We start from the raw sequence: 17939 nt of genomic DNA, 5'->3' as shown, positions 1-17939 counted from the left end.
ATGACATCACTTATAGCTGTTACTTCAACATTGATACCCATGAAGTCATTTCCAAGAGAAGGCCGTGCATAGATGCAGAAAACCAACTATGCTTAACCAAGTGGAAAGGTGTAAGGAATGTATGAATTTGGATATGGGGGTTTACAGACATGTACTGATACATATGAAATATATAATCACAAAATACCTAAGGAATACCAAGAGAGGTCGACTCAACACTCTGTAATAACCTACACGGGAAAGGATCCAAAGATGAATAGATTGATACATACATATGATGAACCAGATGCAGTACACCTAGAACACACACCACATTTTTATCCAATTGGCTGTGATACTAGATAACAATTAAATTTTAAAAAACACACAAGAAGTAAGGAGATATAAGCTCTTGGGGGTTTGCCCTGACACACTGCACTCTCATTTGCAGCCTACTAACACAATTTCCAGGAAGCCTCTGTTGCAGGAAAACCCAGAGTTGGAAATGGAGAAATGCTGCCGCCTTGTGGCCGTTTCCCGCAAGAGCGGCTTTAAACGGATAGCTATGGGTCACTTCACATTCACAAGGACTCAGGCCTCTAAAAGACACCTGCCCTCAAAAAAAAAAAAATGTCCTGAGCTCGGCCGTGGCCAAAAAAATTCAAAGCAGGCAAATGTGTCAAAGAGATAGTATGAAGAGGTAAGTTTTACTCACTCTTTATCAAAAAAAGGAAAATGGAGAAAAGCTCAACCTCAGGAATGATCAGACTCCTCTAAGCTACAAAAAGCTTTCAGCTCACCCAAGTTAACTACCGTCAGCCAAAAGACTACAAACAATAAATGCTGAAGGGGTTTTAGAGAACTCTGTTCCCTCTGTCTGCGGAGGACATGTCTAGTTGTAACAGCCAATAATGAGAACAGAAAGGAGCTGCGTTTTCAATTAAAAATTGAGCCACCCTTCCATCCAGAACACCCACAGCCGAGCCTCTCACCTGAGAAGACAGGCTGCAAGAGCTGCACTCCACGAGTTTTCACAGTAGCCAAGACACCGAAGCAACCCAAATGTCCATCAACAGATGAATGGATAAGAAGAGCTGGTCCGTGGACACAGTGGACTATTAGCCATGGAAAACAAGGAAACACTGCTCTTTGAGGCACCCGAGATGAGCCTAGAGATCATCACAGAACATGAGTTAAGTCGGAAAGCAAAAGGCATACCGTATGACATCACCTATAGGCGTTATCTAACAGCTGACACAAATGAACATATTTCCACAAAGAAAGACACTCACACACTTAGAAAACAAACTAAGCTTAAGTAAAATGAAAGGTGGGGGGAATGGATAAACTAAGATTAGTGTCACCATATGTGTACAAATACGTATTAAATATATATATCAAACAGACCGACCATATAGCAAGGGAGGTCACCAGAACACTCTGCAATAATTTACATGGGAAGAGGATCTGTACAAGAATATATATATATATATATAACGTACAAATGAACCAGATTCTGTACATATAGGACCAACAGTATTCTAATCATTACCCCGATTTAAACAAATTAAAAGAGCGAACAAGAAGTAATGTGACATACACTTCTGGGGTTTTTTCCTGGCACATTCCATTCTAATTGACAACCTGGGAACAGGACTTCCAGAAGGCTCTGCTGCCCTAGTAACCAGATGTGGGAATGTAGCAATGCTGACGCCTTGTGGCCGTTTCCCACAGCAGCAGCTTTAAAGTCAGTGCTAATGGTCACTCAATATTCACACCCATTGCAGGCTTGTAAATGACACCTGCCCTCCAAAACAAAATCCTGGGGTCGAAAATCGACCAAAAAAGTCGAAAGAGGGCAACCTTCCAAGAAGACAATTTCGAGAGGTTTATTGTACTCACGGTTTTTTTTTTCTGTTTTTGTTTAACAGAATAAAAAAAGGCGTGGAAAAATGCTGAACCTTAGGAATTATTAGACACGAAAATACACGTTACAAAAACCTGTCATGTCACACCACTCAGCATGGCCAGCAGCAAAACTTCTGCAAACAAGAAATGCTGACGGGGTGGTGAAGAAATGCGTACCCTCGGTTCTAAGTGGGACATGGTAAGAGCCCCTAAGGAAAACACAGTGGAGTTGCCTGGAAAGGGTCAACATTGAGCGACCGTTCAATCAAGCATAGCCACTGCTGGGTCTATCACCTGAGAGGATGAGAATCAAAAAAGACACGGGTTGGCAATCCTGCAATCCAGCAATGTTTACCGTAGCCAACACTTGGAAGCAATGAAAATGCCCAGCCACAGAGGAATGCAGAAAGGAGAAGTGGTCCATGGACACAATGGAAGAGTGCTCCAGTGAAAAGTAGAAATTCCATCTTAAAAACAGATATAAGTAAGGAGACATCAGCTTTGGGGGGTTTCTCCAGACACATCCCACCGTCATTGATAACCGAGGAACACCACTGGCAGGAAGGTCTGCTTCACTAGTTACCAGAGTGGGAAACGCAGAAATGCTGCAGCCCTCTGGCCGTTACGTGCAACGGCAGCTTGAAAACCCGTGCTAATGGTCACTTCATGTGCACAAGTCCTGGAGGGCTGTCAATGAAACCTGCCCTCAAAATGTCTTGAGGGAGGTAGTGGCCAAAATATTTCAAAAGGTGGCACATACTTCAAGAAAAGAATGTGATGAGGTAAGCTACACACACAGTTTGAAGAAAAAAGGACATCCCTGAAAGCTCAATTTCAAGGCTTTTTGAGACGCATGCAAATCCAACCACAGAGGTATGGGCTCACACCAGTCAGAAGAACCATCAGCAACAAAACTACCAACAATTCATGCTGAAGGGGTTGTGGAGAAGTGCATACCCTCTAGGTTAAGTGGGACTTTGCCGCCAGCCGCGGCGGGTCCTCAAAGTGTAGCAACAACCGACGAGAGGGGGTAGGGAACTGAACGCACCAAGGTATGGGATCAGAAGGGCACAAGCAACTGACGCTTGCAAGGCAAGTTTAATAACAAAGCCTAGCCGTATATATACCCCTAAAGCAGGGAATTTGCTTCGTCACGCCTTATCGGCATCAGCTGGTTGGTTGGCTTCTCGGCTTAGTCACACCTTATCAGCATCAGCTGGTTGGTTGGCTGCTCGGCTTCTCCCTCAAAGGCACCAATTTCCCCTCCAGGGTTGCTTTTCCTAGCTTTAGGGAACAACCAGGGACTCCCAGTAACTGAGCAGGTCCCTGGAGCGATTTGGCCAAAGGCCATCTCCTTTTGTATGTTCATACCATAAAGTCCAGGATGCATACCAAGGAGAGTACAGTCGGGCCCTGAGGCTTAGGAGGGTCTTAGTGGCGCCTTCCTCAGAGGGCAATGCTCGCCACAGGACTTCACCTGGTAAGAGGCACTAATGGGAACAGAATGGAGGTGCCTTTACAAGGTAAACACTGAGTTACGATATGATCCAGCAGGCCCACTCGTGGGCCTATAACCTAAGAAAGAAGACAGAAGTGGAAAGACACAGGCAGGCAAATCTGCATTGCAGGAGTATTACAATAGCCAGGACATGGAAGCAAGCAGAAAGTCCATCAACAGATGAGTGGACAAAGAAGAACAGGGACCTGAACAGATGGAATATTAGCCAAGGAACAAAAGGAAACAATGCCATCAACAGCACCATCGGTGAGGCTAGAGTTCATCACGCACCTTGCAGTAAGTCACAGAGCGAAAGATACATAGCCTACGATATCAGTTATAGGTGTTCCCTAAAAATTGATATCACTGAAGATATTTCCACAGAGAAAGGCAATCACAGATGCAATAAACAGATTTATGGTTCACCCATGGACAGGTGTGAGAATTGTGTACATTAGGAAATTGGGTTTAAGAGAGAGATACAAACACAGGTGAAATACAAAATCACCAAAGGCCTACGGAATACCAAGAGAAGAGTACTCAACATTGTGTCATAAGCTACATGGGAAAAGGATCCAAAGAAGACTAGATACATGTTTATGTGTAAAAGAGCCACATCTTTCACACCTACAACAAGCAAAACATTGTAATCAAACTTGCTGTGAGAAACAATAAACATTGAATTAAAAAACGAACAAGTCAGTCGTGAGGCACAAACATAAGGGGCTTTTTCCTGGCACAGTCCATTCTAATTGACAACCGAGAATACGACTTCCACGGAGGCTCTGTTGCCCGAGTAACCAGGTTTGGTAAAGGAGACCTGCTGCCGCCTTGTGGCCGTTTCTCAAAACAGCAGCTTTAAACCCAGTGCTAATGGTCACTTGATATTCAAAATCATTGCAGGCCTATAAATGACACCTGCCCTCAAAAACGATTCTTGGGTCGTCCATTGAGGAAAAAAACTCAAAAGACGTGCACATTTCAAAACGACAATTTCAAGAGGCATATTTTGTGCACATTTTGTCTTCTCTTTCTTTCTTTCTCTTGTGATAAATAAAAGGGCATGGAAAAATGCTCAACATCAGGAATTAATAAAGCCATGCAAATCCAGTCGACAGAAACGTTCACCCACCGTCGTCAGAATGATCATCAGCCACAGAGTCTACAAAGAATAAATGCTCAAGGTGTTTTAGAGAACTCTGTGCCCTCTAGCTGCCGCTGGGACGTAACCTGGGAACAGCTAGTAGTGAGGACACCGTGGAGGTGCGTTGAAAGGTAAAAATTGAGCTAACCTGGAATCGGGTAGGCCCACTGATGGGCCTATCTCCCGAGTAGACCAAAATCAAAAAGACACAGGCTGGCCATCCTGCGCTGCAGCAACATGTACCATCGCCAAGACTTGGAAGAAACCCCAATGTCCATCAACAGAACAATGCACCAAGAAGAAGGGGGCCCATGTGCACAATGGAACATGAGCCACGGAAGAGCATGCAACAGTGCCGCTGGCACCACCGTAGAAGGATCTAGAGATACCCACCCAAAAGGAAGTACGAAAGAAACCGAAATAGAAATATCCTATGACATCACTTATAGCTGTTACTTCAACATTGATACCCATGAAGTCATTTCCAAGAGAAGGCCGTGCATAGATGCAGAAAACCAACTATGCTTAACCAAGTGGAAAGGTGTAAGGAATGTATGAATTTGGATATGGGGGTTTACAGACATGTACTGATACACATGAAATATATAATCACAAAATACCTAAGGAATACCAAGAGAGGTCGACTCAACACTCTGTAATAACCTACACGGGAAAGGATCCAAAGATGAATAGATTGATACATACATATGATGAACCAGATGCAGTACACCTAGAACACACACCACATTTTTATCCAATTGGCTGTGATACTAGATAACAATTAAATTTTAAAAAACACACAAGAAGTAAGGAGATATAAGCTCTTGGGGGTTTGCCCTGACACACTGCACTCTCATTTGCAGCCTACTAACACAATTTCCAGGAAGCCTCTGTTGCAGGAAAACCCAGAGTTGGAAATGGAGAAATGCTGCCGCCTTGTGGCCGTTTCCCGCAAGAGCGGCTTTAAACGGATAGCTATGGGTCACTTCACATTCACAAGGACTCAGGCCTCTAAAAGACACCTGCCCTCAAAAAAAAAAAAATGTCCTGAGCTCGGCCGTGGCCAAAAAAATTCGAAGAAGGCAAATGTGTCAAAGAGATAGTATGAAGAGGTAAGTTTTACTCACTCTTTATCAAAAAAAGCAAAATGGAGAAAAGCTCAACCTCAGGAATGATCAGACTCCTCTAAGCTACAAAAAGCTTTCAGCTCACCCAAGTTAACTACCGTCAGCCAAAAGACTACAAACAATAAATGCTGAAGGGGTTTTAGAGAACTCTGTTCCCTCTGTCTGCGGAGGACATGTCTAGTTGTAACAGCCAATAATGAGAACAGAAAGGAGCTGCGTTTTCAATTAAAAATTGAGCCACCCTTCCATCCAGAACACCCACAGCCGAGCCTCTCACCTGAGAAGACAGGCTGCAAGAGCTGCACTCCACGAGTTTTCACAGTAGCCAAGACACCGAAGCAACCCAAATGTCCATCAACAGATGAATGGATAAGAAGAGCTGGTCCGTGGACACAGTGGACTATTAGCCATGGAAAACAAGGAAACACTGCTCTTTGAGGCACCCGAGATGAGCCTAGAGATCATCACAGAACATGAGTTAAGTCGGAAAGCAAAAGGCATACCGTATGACATCACCTATAGGCGTTATCTAACAGCTGACACAAATGAACATATTTCCACAAAGAAAGACACTCACACACTTAGAAAACAAACTAAGCTTAAGTAAAATGAAAGGTGGGGGGAATGGATAAACTAAGATTAGTGTCACCATATGTGTACAAATACGTATTAAATATATATATCAAACAGACCGACCATATAGCAAGGGAGGTCACCAGAACACTCTGCAATAATTTACATGGGAAGAGGATCTGTACAAGAATATATATATATATATATAACGTACAAATGAACCAGATTCTGTACATATAGGACCAACAGTATTCTAATCATTACCCCGATTTAAACAAATTAAAAGAGCGAACAAGAAGTAATGTGACATACACTTCTGGGGTTTTTTCCTGGCACATTCCATTCTAATTGACAACCTGGGAACAGGACTTCCAGAAGGCTCTGCTGCCCTAGTAACCAGATGTGGGAATGTAGCAATGCTGACGCCTTGTGGCCGTTTCCCACAGCAGCAGCTTTAAAGTCAGTGCTAATGGTCACTCAATATTCACACCCATTGCAGGCTTGTAAATGACACCTGCCCTCCAAAACAAAATCCTGGGGTCGAAAATCGACCAAAAAAGTCGAAAGAGGGCAACCTTCCAAGAAGACAATTTCGAGAGGTTTATTGTACTCACGGTTTTTTTTTTCTGTTTTTGTTTAACAGAATAAAAAAAGGCGTGGAAAAATGCTGAACCTTAGGAATTATTAGACACGAAAATACACGTTACAAAAACCTGTCATGTCACACCACTCAGCATGGCCAGCAGCAAAACTTCTGCAAACAAGAAATGCTGACGGGGTGGTGAAGAAATGCGTACCCTCGGTTCTAAGTGGGACATGGTAAGAGCCCCTAAGGAAAACACAGTGGAGTTGCCTGGAAAGGGTCAACATTGAGCGACCGTTCAATCAAGCATAGCCACTGCTGGGTCTATCACCTGAGAGGATGAGAATCAAAAAAGACACGGGTTGGCAATCCTGCAATCCAGCAATGTTTACCGTAGCCAACACTTGGAAGCAATGAAAATGCCCAGCCACAGAGGAATGCAGAAAGGAGAAGTGGTCCATGGACACAATGGAAGAGTGCTCCAGTGAAAAGTAGAAATTCCATTTTAAAAACAGATATAAGTAAGGAGACATCAGCTTTGGGGGGTTTCTCCAGACACATCCCACCGTCATTGATAACCGAGGAACACCACTGGCAGGAAGGTCTGCTTCACTAGTTACCAGAGTGGGAAACGCAGAAATGCTGCAGCCCTCTGGCCGTTACGTGCAACGGCAGCTTGAAAACCCGTGCTAATGGTCACTTCATGTGCACAAGTCCTGGAGGGCTGTCAATGAAACCTGCCCTCAAAATGTCTTGAGGGAGGTAGTGGCCAAAATATTTCAAAAGGTGGCACATACTTCAAGAAAAGAATGTGATGAGGTAAGCTACACACACAGTTTGAAGAAAAAAGGACATCCCTGAAAGCTCAATTTCAAGGCTTTTTGAGACGCATGCAAATCCAACCACAGAGGTATGGGCTCACACCAGTCAGAAGAACCATCAGCAACAAAACTACCAACAATTCATGCTGAAGGGGTTGTGGAGAAGTGCATACCCTCTAGGTTAAGTGGGACTTTGCCGCCAGCCGCGGCGGGTCCTCAAAGTGTAGCAACAACCGACGAGAGGGGGTAGGGAACTGAACGCACCAAGGTATGGGATCAGAAGGGCACAAGCAACTGACGCTTGCAAGGCAAGTTTAATAACAAAGCCTAGCCGTATATATACCCCTAAAGCAGGGAATTTGCTTCGTCACGCCTTATCGGCATCAGCTGGTTGGTTGGCTTCTCGGCTTAGTCACACCTTATCAGCATCAGCTGGTTGGTTGGCTGCTCGGCTTCTCCCTCAAAGGCACCAATTTCCCCTCCAGGGTTGCTTTTCCTAGCTTTAGGGAACAACCAGGGACTCCCAGTAACTGAGCAGGTCCCTGGAGCGATTTGGCCAAAGGCCATCTCCTTTTGTATGTTCATACCATAAAGTCCAGGATGCATACCAAGGAGAGTACAGTCGGGCCCTGAGGCTTAGGAGGGTCTTAGTGGCGCCTTCCTCAGAGGGCAATGCTCGCCACAGGACTTCACCTGGTAAGAGGCACTAATGGGAACAGAATGGAGGTGCCTTTACAAGGTAAACACTGAGTTACGATATGATCCAGCAGGCCCACTCGTGGGCCTATAACCTAAGAAAGAAGACAGAAGTGGAAAGACACAGGCAGGCAAATCTGCATTGCAGGAGTATTACAATAGCCAGGACATGGAAGCAAGCAGAAAGTCCATCAACAGATGAGTGGACAAAGAAGAACAGGGACCTGAACAGATGGAATATTAGCCAAGGAACAAAAGGAAACAATGCCATCAACAGCACCATCGGTGAGGCTAGAGTTCATCACGCACCTTGCAGTAAGTCACAGAGCGAAAGATACATAGCCTACGATATCAGTTATAGGTGTTCCCTAAAAATTGATATCACTGAAGATATTTCCACAGAGAAAGGCAATCACAGATGCAATAAACAGATTTATGGTTCACCCATGGACAGGTGTGAGAATTGTGTACATTAGGAAATTGGGTTTAAGAGAGAGAGACAAACACAGGTGAAATACAAAATCACCAAAGGCCTACGGAATACCAAGAGAAGAGTACTCAACATTGTGTCATAAGCTACATGGGAAAAGGATCCAAAGAAGACTAGATACATGTTTATGTGTAAAAGAGCCACATCTTTCACACCTACAACAAGCAAAACATTGTAATCAAACTTGCTGTGAGAAACAATAAACATTGAATTAAAAAACGAACAAGTCAGTCGTGAGGCACAAACATAAGGGGCTTTTTCCTGGCACAGTCCATTCTAATTGACAACCGAGAATACGACTTCCACGGAGGCTCTGTTGCCCGAGTAACCAGGTTTGGTAAAGGAGACCTGCTGCCGCCTTGTGGCCGTTTCTCAAAACAGCAGCTTTAAACCCAGTGCTAATGGTCACTTGATATTCAAAATCATTGCAGGCCTATAAATGACACCTGCCCTCAAAAACGATTCTTGGGTCGTCCATCGAGGAAAAAAACTCAAAAGACGTGCACATTTCAAAACGACAATTTCAAGAGGCATATTTTGTGCACATTTTGTCTTCTCTTTCTTTCTTTCTCTTGTGATAAATAAAAGGGCATGGAAAAATGCTCAACATCAGGAATTAATAAAGCCATGCAAATCCAATCGACAGAAACGTTCACCCACCGTCGTCAGAATGATCATCAGCCACAGAGTCTACAAAGAATAAATGCTCAAGGTGTTTTAGAGAACTCTGTGCCCTCTAGCTGCCGCTGGGACGTAACCTGGGAACAGCTAGTAGTGAGGACACCGTGGAGGTGCGTTGAAAGGTAAAAATTGAGCTAACCTGGAATCGGGTAGGCCCACTGATGGGCCTATCTCCCGAGTAGACCAAAATCAAAAAGACACAGGCTGGCCATCCTGCGCTGCAGCAACATGTACCATCGCCAAGACTTGGAAGAAACCCCAATGTCCATCAACAGAACAATGCACCAAGAAGAAGGGGGCCCATGTGCACAATGGAACATGAGCCACGGAAGAGCATGCAACAGTGCCGCTGGCACCACCGTAGAAGGATCTAGAGATACCCACCCAAAAGGAAGTACGAAAGAAACCGAAATAGAAATATCCTATGACATCACTTATAGCTGTTACTTCAACATTGATACCCATGAAGTCATTTCCAAGAGAAGGCCGTGCATAGATGCAGAAAACCAACTATGCTTAACCAAGTGGAAAGGTGTAAGGAATGTATGAATTTGGATATGGGGGTTTACAGACATGTACTGATACATATGAAATATATAATCACAAAATACCTAAGGAATACCAAGAGAGGTCGACTCAACACTCTGTAATAACCTACACGGGAAAGGATCCAAAGATGAATAGATTGATACATACATATGATGAACCAGATGCAGTACACCTAGAACACACACCACATTTTTATCCAATTGGCTGTGATACTAGATAACAATTAAATTTTAAAAAACACACAAGAAGTAAGGAGATATAAGCTCTTGGGGGTTTGCCCTGACACACTGCACTCTCATTTGCAGCCTACTAACACAATTTCCAGGAAGCCTCTGTTGCAGGAAAACCCAGAGTTGGAAATGGAGAAATGCTGCCGCCTTGTGGCCGTTTCCCGCAAGAGCGGCTTTAAACGGATAGCTATGGGTCACTTCACATTCACAAGGACTCAGGCCTCTAAAAGACACCTGCCCTCAAAAAAAAAAAAATGTCCTGAGCTCGGCCGTGGCCAAAAAAATTCAAAGCAGGCAAATGTGTCAAAGAGATAGTATGAAGAGGTAAGTTTTACTCACTCTTTATCAAAAAAAGGAAAATGGAGAAAAGCTCAACCTCAGGAATGATCAGACTCCTCTAAGCTACAAAAAGCTTTCAGCTCACCCAAGTTAACTACCGTCAGCCAAAAGACTACAAACAATAAATGCTGAAGGGGTTTTAGAGAACTCTGTTCCCTCTGTCTGCGGAGGACATGTCTAGTTGTAACAGCCAATAATGAGAACAGAAAGGAGCTGCGTTTTCAATTAAAAATTGAGCCACCCTTCCATCCAGAACACCCACAGCCGAGCCTCTCACCTGAGAAGACAGGCTGCAAGAGCTGCACTCCACGAGTTTTCACAGTAGCCAAGACACCGAAGCAACCCAAATGTCCATCAACAGATGAATGGATAAGAAGAGCTGGTCCGTGGACACAGTGGACTATTAGCCATGGAAAACAAGGAAACACTGCTCTTTGAGGCACCCGAGATGAGCCTAGAGATCATCACAGAACATGAGTTAAGTCGGAAAGCAAAAGGCATACCGTATGACATCACCTATAGGCGTTATCTAACAGCTGACACAAATGAACATATTTCCACAAAGAAAGACACTCACACACTTAGAAAACAAACTAAGCTTAAGTAAAATGAAAGGTGGGGGGAATGGATAAACTAAGATTAGTGTCACCATATGTGTACAAATACGTATTAAATATATATATCAAACAGACCGACCATATAGCAAGGGAGGTCACCAGAACACTCTGCAATAATTTACATGGGAAGAGGATCTGTACAAGAATATATATATATATATATAACGTACAAATGAACCAGATTCTGTACATATAGGACCAACAGTATTCTAATCATTACCCCGATTTAAACAAATTAAAAGAGCGAACAAGAAGTAATGTGACATACACTTCTGGGGTTTTTTCCTGGCACATTCCATTCTAATTGACAACCTGGGAACAGGACTTCCAGAAGGCTCTGCTGCCCTAGTAACCAGATGTGGGAATGTAGCAATGCTGACGCCTTGTGGCCGTTTCCCACAGCAGCAGCTTTAAAGTCAGTGCTAATGGTCACTCAATATTCACACCCATTGCAGGCTTGTAAATGACACCTGCCCTCCAAAACAAAATCCTGGGGTCGAAAATCGACCAAAAAAGTCGAAAGAGGGCAACCTTCCAAGAAGACAATTTCGAGAGGTTTATTGTACTCACGGTTTTTTTTTTCTGTTTTTGTTTAACAGAATAAAAAAAGGCGTGGAAAAATGCTGAACCTTAGGAATTATTAGACACGAAAATACACGTTACAAAAACCTGTCATGTCACACCACTCAGCATGGCCAGCAGCAAAACTTCTGCAAACAAGAAATGCTGACGGGGTGGTGAAGAAATGCGTACCCTCGGTTCTAAGTGGGACATGGTAAGAGCCCCTAAGGAAAACACAGTGGAGTTGCCTGGAAAGGGTCAACATTGAGCGACCGTTCAATCAAGCATAGCCACTGCTGGGTCTATCACCTGAGAGGATGAGAATCAAAAAAGACACGGGTTGGCAATCCTGCAATCCAGCAATGTTTACCGTAGCCAACACTTGGAAGCAATGAAAATGCCCAGCCACAGAGGAATGCAGAAAGGAGAAGTGGTCCATGGACACAATGGAAGAGTGCTCCAGTGAAAAGTAGAAATTCCATTTTAAAAACAGATATAAGTAAGGAGACATCAGCTTTGGGGGGTTTCTCCAGACACATCCCACCGTCATTGATAACCGAGGAACACCACTGGCAGGAAGGTCTGCTTCACTAGTTACCAGAGTGGGAAACGCAGAAATGCTGCAGCCCTCTGGCCGTTACGTGCAACGGCAGCTTGAAAACCCGTGCTAATGGTCACTTCATGTGCACAAGTCCTGGAGGGCTGTCAATGAAACCTGCCCTCAAAATGTCTTGAGGGAGGTAGTGGCCAAAATATTTCAAAAGGTGGCACATACTTCAAGAAAAGAATGTGATGAGGTAAGCTACACACACAGTTTGAAGAAAAAAGGACATCCCTGAAAGCTCAATTTCAAGGCTTTTTGAGACGCATGCAAATCCAACCACAGAGGTATGGGCTCACACCAGTCAGAAGAACCATCAGCAACAAAACTACCAACAATTCATGCTGAAGGGGTTGTGGAGAAGTGCATACCCTCTAGGTTAAGTGGGACTTTGCCGCCAGCCGCGGCGGGTCCTCAAAGTGTAGCAACAACCGACGAGAGGGGGTAGGGAACTGAACGCACCAAGGTATGGGATCAGAAGGGCACAAGCAACTGACGCTTGCAAGGCAAGTTTAATAACAAAGCCTAGCCGTATATATACCCCTAAAGCAGGGAATTTGCTTCGTCACGCCTTATCGGCATCAGCTGGTTGGTTGGCTTCTCGGCTTAGTCACACCTTATCAGCATCAGCTGGTTGGTTGGCTGCTCGGCTTCTCCCTCAAAGGCACCAATTTCCCCTCCAGGGTTGCTTTTCCTAGCTTTAGGGAACAACCAGGGACTCCCAGTAACTGAGCAGGTCCCTGGAGCGATTTGGCCAAAGGCCATCTCCTTTTGTATGTTCATACCATAAAGTCCAGGATGCATACCAAGGAGAGTACAGTCGGGCCCTGAGGCTTAGGAGGGTCTTAGTGGCGCCTTCCTCAGAGGGCAATGCTCGCCACAGGACTTCACCTGGTAAGAGGCACTAATGGGAACAGAATGGAGGTGCCTTTACAAGGTAAACACTGAGTTACGATATGATCCAGCAGGCCCACTCGTGGGCCTATAACCTAAGAAAGAAGACAGAAGTGGAAAGACACAGGCAGGCAAATCTGCATTGCAGGAGTATTACAATAGCCAGGACATGGAAGCAAGCAGAAAGTCCATCAACAGATGAGTGGACAAAGAAGAACAGGGACCTGAACAGATGGAATATTAGCCAAGGAACAAAAGGAAACAATGCCATCAACAGCACCATCGGTGAGGCTAGAGTTCATCACGCACCTTGCAGTAAGTCACAGAGCGAAAGATACATAGCCTACGATATCAGTTATAGGTGTTCCCTAAAAATTGATATCACTGAAGATATTTCCACAGAGAAAGGCAATCACAGATGCAATAAACAGATTTATGGTTCACCCATGGACAGGTGTGAGAATTGTGTACATTAGGAAATTGGGTTTAAGAGAGAGATACAAACACAGGTGAAATACAAAATCACCAAAGGCCTACGGAATACCAAGAGAAGAGTACTCAACATTGTGTCATAAGCTACATGGGAAAAGGATCCAAAGAAGACTAGATACATGTTTATGTGTAAAAGAGCCACATCTTTCACACCTACAACAAGCAAAACATTGTAATCAAACTTGCTGTGAGAAACAATAAACATTGAATTAAAAAACGAACAAGTCAGTCGTGAGGCACAAACATAAGGGGCTTTTTCCTGGCACAGTCCATTCTAATTGACAACCGAGAATACGACTTCCACGGAGGCTCTGTTGCCCGAGTAACCAGGTTTGGTAAAGGAGACCTGCTGCCGCCTTGTGGCCGTTTCTCAAAACAGCAGCTTTAAACCCAGTGCTAATGGTCACTTGATATTCAAAATCATTGCAGGCCTATAAATGACACCTGCCCTCAAAAACGATTCTTGGGTCGTCCATTGAGGAAAAAAACTCAAAAGACGTGCACATTTCAAAACGACAATTTCAAGAGGCATATTTTGTGCACATTTTGTCTTCTCTTTCTTTCTTTCTCTTGTGATAAATAAAAGGGCATGGAAAAATGCTCAACATCAGGAATTAATAAAGCCATGCAAATCCAGTCGACAGAAACGTTCACCCACCGTCGTCAGAATGATCATCAGCCACAGAGTCTACAAAGAATAAATGCTCAAGGTGTTTTAGAGAACTCTGTGCCCTCTAGCTGCCGCTGGGACGTAACCTGGGAACAGCTAGTAGTGAGGACACCGTGGAGGTGCGTTGAAAGGTAAAAATTGAGCTAACCTGGAATCGGGTAGGCCCACTGATGGGCCTATCTCCCGAGTAGACCAAAATCAAAAAGACACAGGCTGGCCATCCTGCGCTGCAGCAACATGTACCATCGCCAAGACTTGGAAGAAACCCAAATGTCCATCAACAGAACAATGCACCAAGAAGAAGGGGGCCCATGTGCACAATGGAACATGAGCCACGGAAGAGCATGCAACAGTGCCGCTGGCACCACCGTAGAAGGATCTAGAGATACCCACCCAAAAGGAAGTACGAAAGAAACCGAAATAGAAATATCCTATGACATCACTTATAGCTGTTACTTCAACATTGATACCCATGAAGTCATTTCCAAGAGAAGGCCGTGCATAGATGCAGAAAACCAACTATGCTTAACCAAGTGGAAAGGTGTAAGGAATGTATGAATTTGGATATGGGGGTTTACAGACATGTACTGATACACATGAAATATATAATCACAAAATACCTAAGGAATACCAAGAGAGGTCGACTCAACACTCTGTAATAACCTACACGGGAAAGGATCCAAAGATGAATAGATTGATACATACATATGATGAACCAGATGCAGTACACCTAGAACACACACCACATTTTTATCCAATTGGCTGTGATACTAGATAACAATTAATTTTTAAAAAACACACAAGAAGTAAGGAGATATAAGCTCTTGGGGGTTTGCCCTGACACACTGCACTCTCATTTGCAGCCTACTAACACAATTTCCAGGAAGCCTCTGTTGCAGGAAAACCCAGAGTTGGAAATGGAGAAATGCTGCCGCCTTGTGGCCGTTTCCCGCAAGAGCGGCTTTAAACGGATAGCTATGGGTCACTTCACATTCACAAGGACTCAGGCCTCTAAAAGACACCTGCCCTCAAAAAAAAAAAAAATGTCCTGAGCTCGGCCGTGGCCAAAAAAATTCGAAGAAGGCAAATGTGTCAAAGAGATAGTATGAAGAGGTAAGTTTTACTCACTCTTTATCAAAAAAAGCAAAATGGAGAAAAGCTCAACCTCAGGAATGATCAGACTCCTCTAAGCTACAAAAAGCTTTCAGCTCACCCAAGTTAACTACCGTCAGCCAAAAGACTACAAACAATAAATGCTGAAGGGGTTTTAGAGAACTCTGTTCCCTCTGTCTGCGGAGGACATGTCTAGTTGTAACAGCCAATAATGAGAACAGAAAGGAGCTGCGTTTTCAATTAAAAATTGAGCCACCCTTCCATCCAGAACACCCACAGCCGAGCCTCTCACCTGAGAAGACAGGCTGCAAGAGCTGCACTCCACGAGTTTTCACAGTAGCCAAGACACCGAAGCAACCCAAATGTCCATCAACAGATGAATGGATAAGAAGAGCTGGTCCGTGGACACAGTGGACTATTAGCCATGGAAAACAAGGAAACACTGCTCTTTGAGGCACCCGAGATGAGCCTAGAGATCATCACAGAACATGAGTTAAGTCGGAAAGCAAAAGGCATACCGTATGACATCACCTATAGGCGTTATCTAACAGCTGACACAAATGAACATATTTCCACAAAGAAAGACACTCACACACTTAGAAAACAAACTAAGCTTAAGTAAAATGAAAGGTGGGGGGAATGGATAAACTAAGATTAGTGTCACCATATGTGTACAAATACGTATTAAATATATATATCAAACAGACCGACCATATAGCAAGGGAGGTCACCAGAACACTCTGCAATAATTTACATGGGAAGAGGATCTGTACAAGAATATATATATATATATATAACGTACAAATGAACCAGATTCTGTACATATAGGACCAACAGTATTCTAATCATTACCCCGATTTAAACAAATTAAAAGAGCGAACAAGAAGTAATGTGACATACACTTCTGGGGTTTTTTCCTGGCACATTCCATTCTAATTGACAACCTGGGAACAGGACTTCCAGAAGGCTCTGCTGCCCTAGTAACCAGATGTGGGAATGTAGCAATGCTGACGCCTTGTGGCCGTTTCCCACAGCAGCAGCTTTAAAGTCAGTGCTAATGGTCACTCAATATTCACACCCATTGCAGGCTTGTAAATGACACCTGCCCTCCAAAACAAAATCCTGGGGTCGAAAATCGACCAAAAAAGTCGAAAGAGGGCAACCTTCCAAGAAGACAATTTCGAGAGGTTTATTGTACTCACGGTTTTTTTTTTCTGTTTTTGTTTAACAGAATAAAAAAAGGCGTGGAAAAATGCTGAACCTTAGGAATTATTAGACACGAAAATACACGTTACAAAAACCTGTCATGTCACACGACTCAGCATGGCCAGCAGCAAAACTTCTGCAAACAAGAAATGCTGACGGGGTGGTGAAGAAATGCGTACCCTCGGTTCTAAGTGGGACATGGTAAGAGCCCCTAAGGAAAACACAGTGGAGTTGCCTGGAAAGGGTCAACATTGAGCGACCGTTCAATCAAGCATAGCCACTGCTGGGTCTATCACCTGAGAGGATGAGAATCAAAAAAGACACGGGTTGGCAATCCTGCAATCCAGCAATGTTTACCGTAGCCAACACTTGGAAGCAATGAAAATGCCCAGCCACAGAGGAATGCAGAAAGGAGAAGTGGTCCATGGACACAATGGAAGAGTGCTCCAGTGAAAAGTAGAAATTCCATTTTAAAAACAGATATAAGTAAGGAGACATCAGCTTTGGGGGGTTTCTCCAGACACATCCCACCGTCATTGATAACCGAGGAACACCACTGGCAGGAAGGTCTGCTTCACTAGTTACCAGAGTGGGAAACGCAGAAATGCTGCAGCCCTCTGGCCGTTACGTGCAACGGCAGCTTGAAAACCCGTGCTAATGGTCACTTCATGTGCACAAGTCCTGGAGGGCTGTCAATGAAACCTGCCCTCAAAATGTCTTGAGGGAGGTAGTGGCCAAAATATTTCAAAAGGTGGCACATACTTCAAGAAAAGAATGTGATGAGGTAAGCTACACACACAGTTTGAAGAAAAAAGGACATCCCTGAAAGCTCAATTTCAAGGCTTTTTGAGACGCATGCAAATCCAACCACAGAGGTATGGGCTCACACCAGTCAGAAGAACCATCAGCAACAAAACTACCAACAATTCATGCTGAAGGGGTTGTGGAGAAGTGCATACCCTCTAGGTTAAGTGGGACTTTGCCGCCAGCCGCGGCGGGTCCTCAAAGTGTAGCAACAACCGACGAGAGGGGGTAGGGAACTGAACGCACCAAGGTATGGGATCAGAAGGGCACAAGCAACTGACGCTTGCAAGGCAAGTTTAATAACAAAGCCTAGCCGTATATATACCCCTAAAGCAGGGAATTTGCTTCGTCACGCCTTATCGG

Source organism: Kogia breviceps, chromosome X, assembly GCF_026419965.1.
Source record: "Kogia breviceps isolate mKogBre1 chromosome X, mKogBre1 haplotype 1, whole genome shotgun sequence".
Classification (NCBI taxonomy): Eukaryota; Metazoa; Chordata; class Mammalia; order Artiodactyla; family Physeteridae; genus Kogia; species Kogia breviceps.
The sequence above is the reverse complement of the archived record's forward strand: the minus strand, read 5'-3'. Positions refer to the sequence as shown.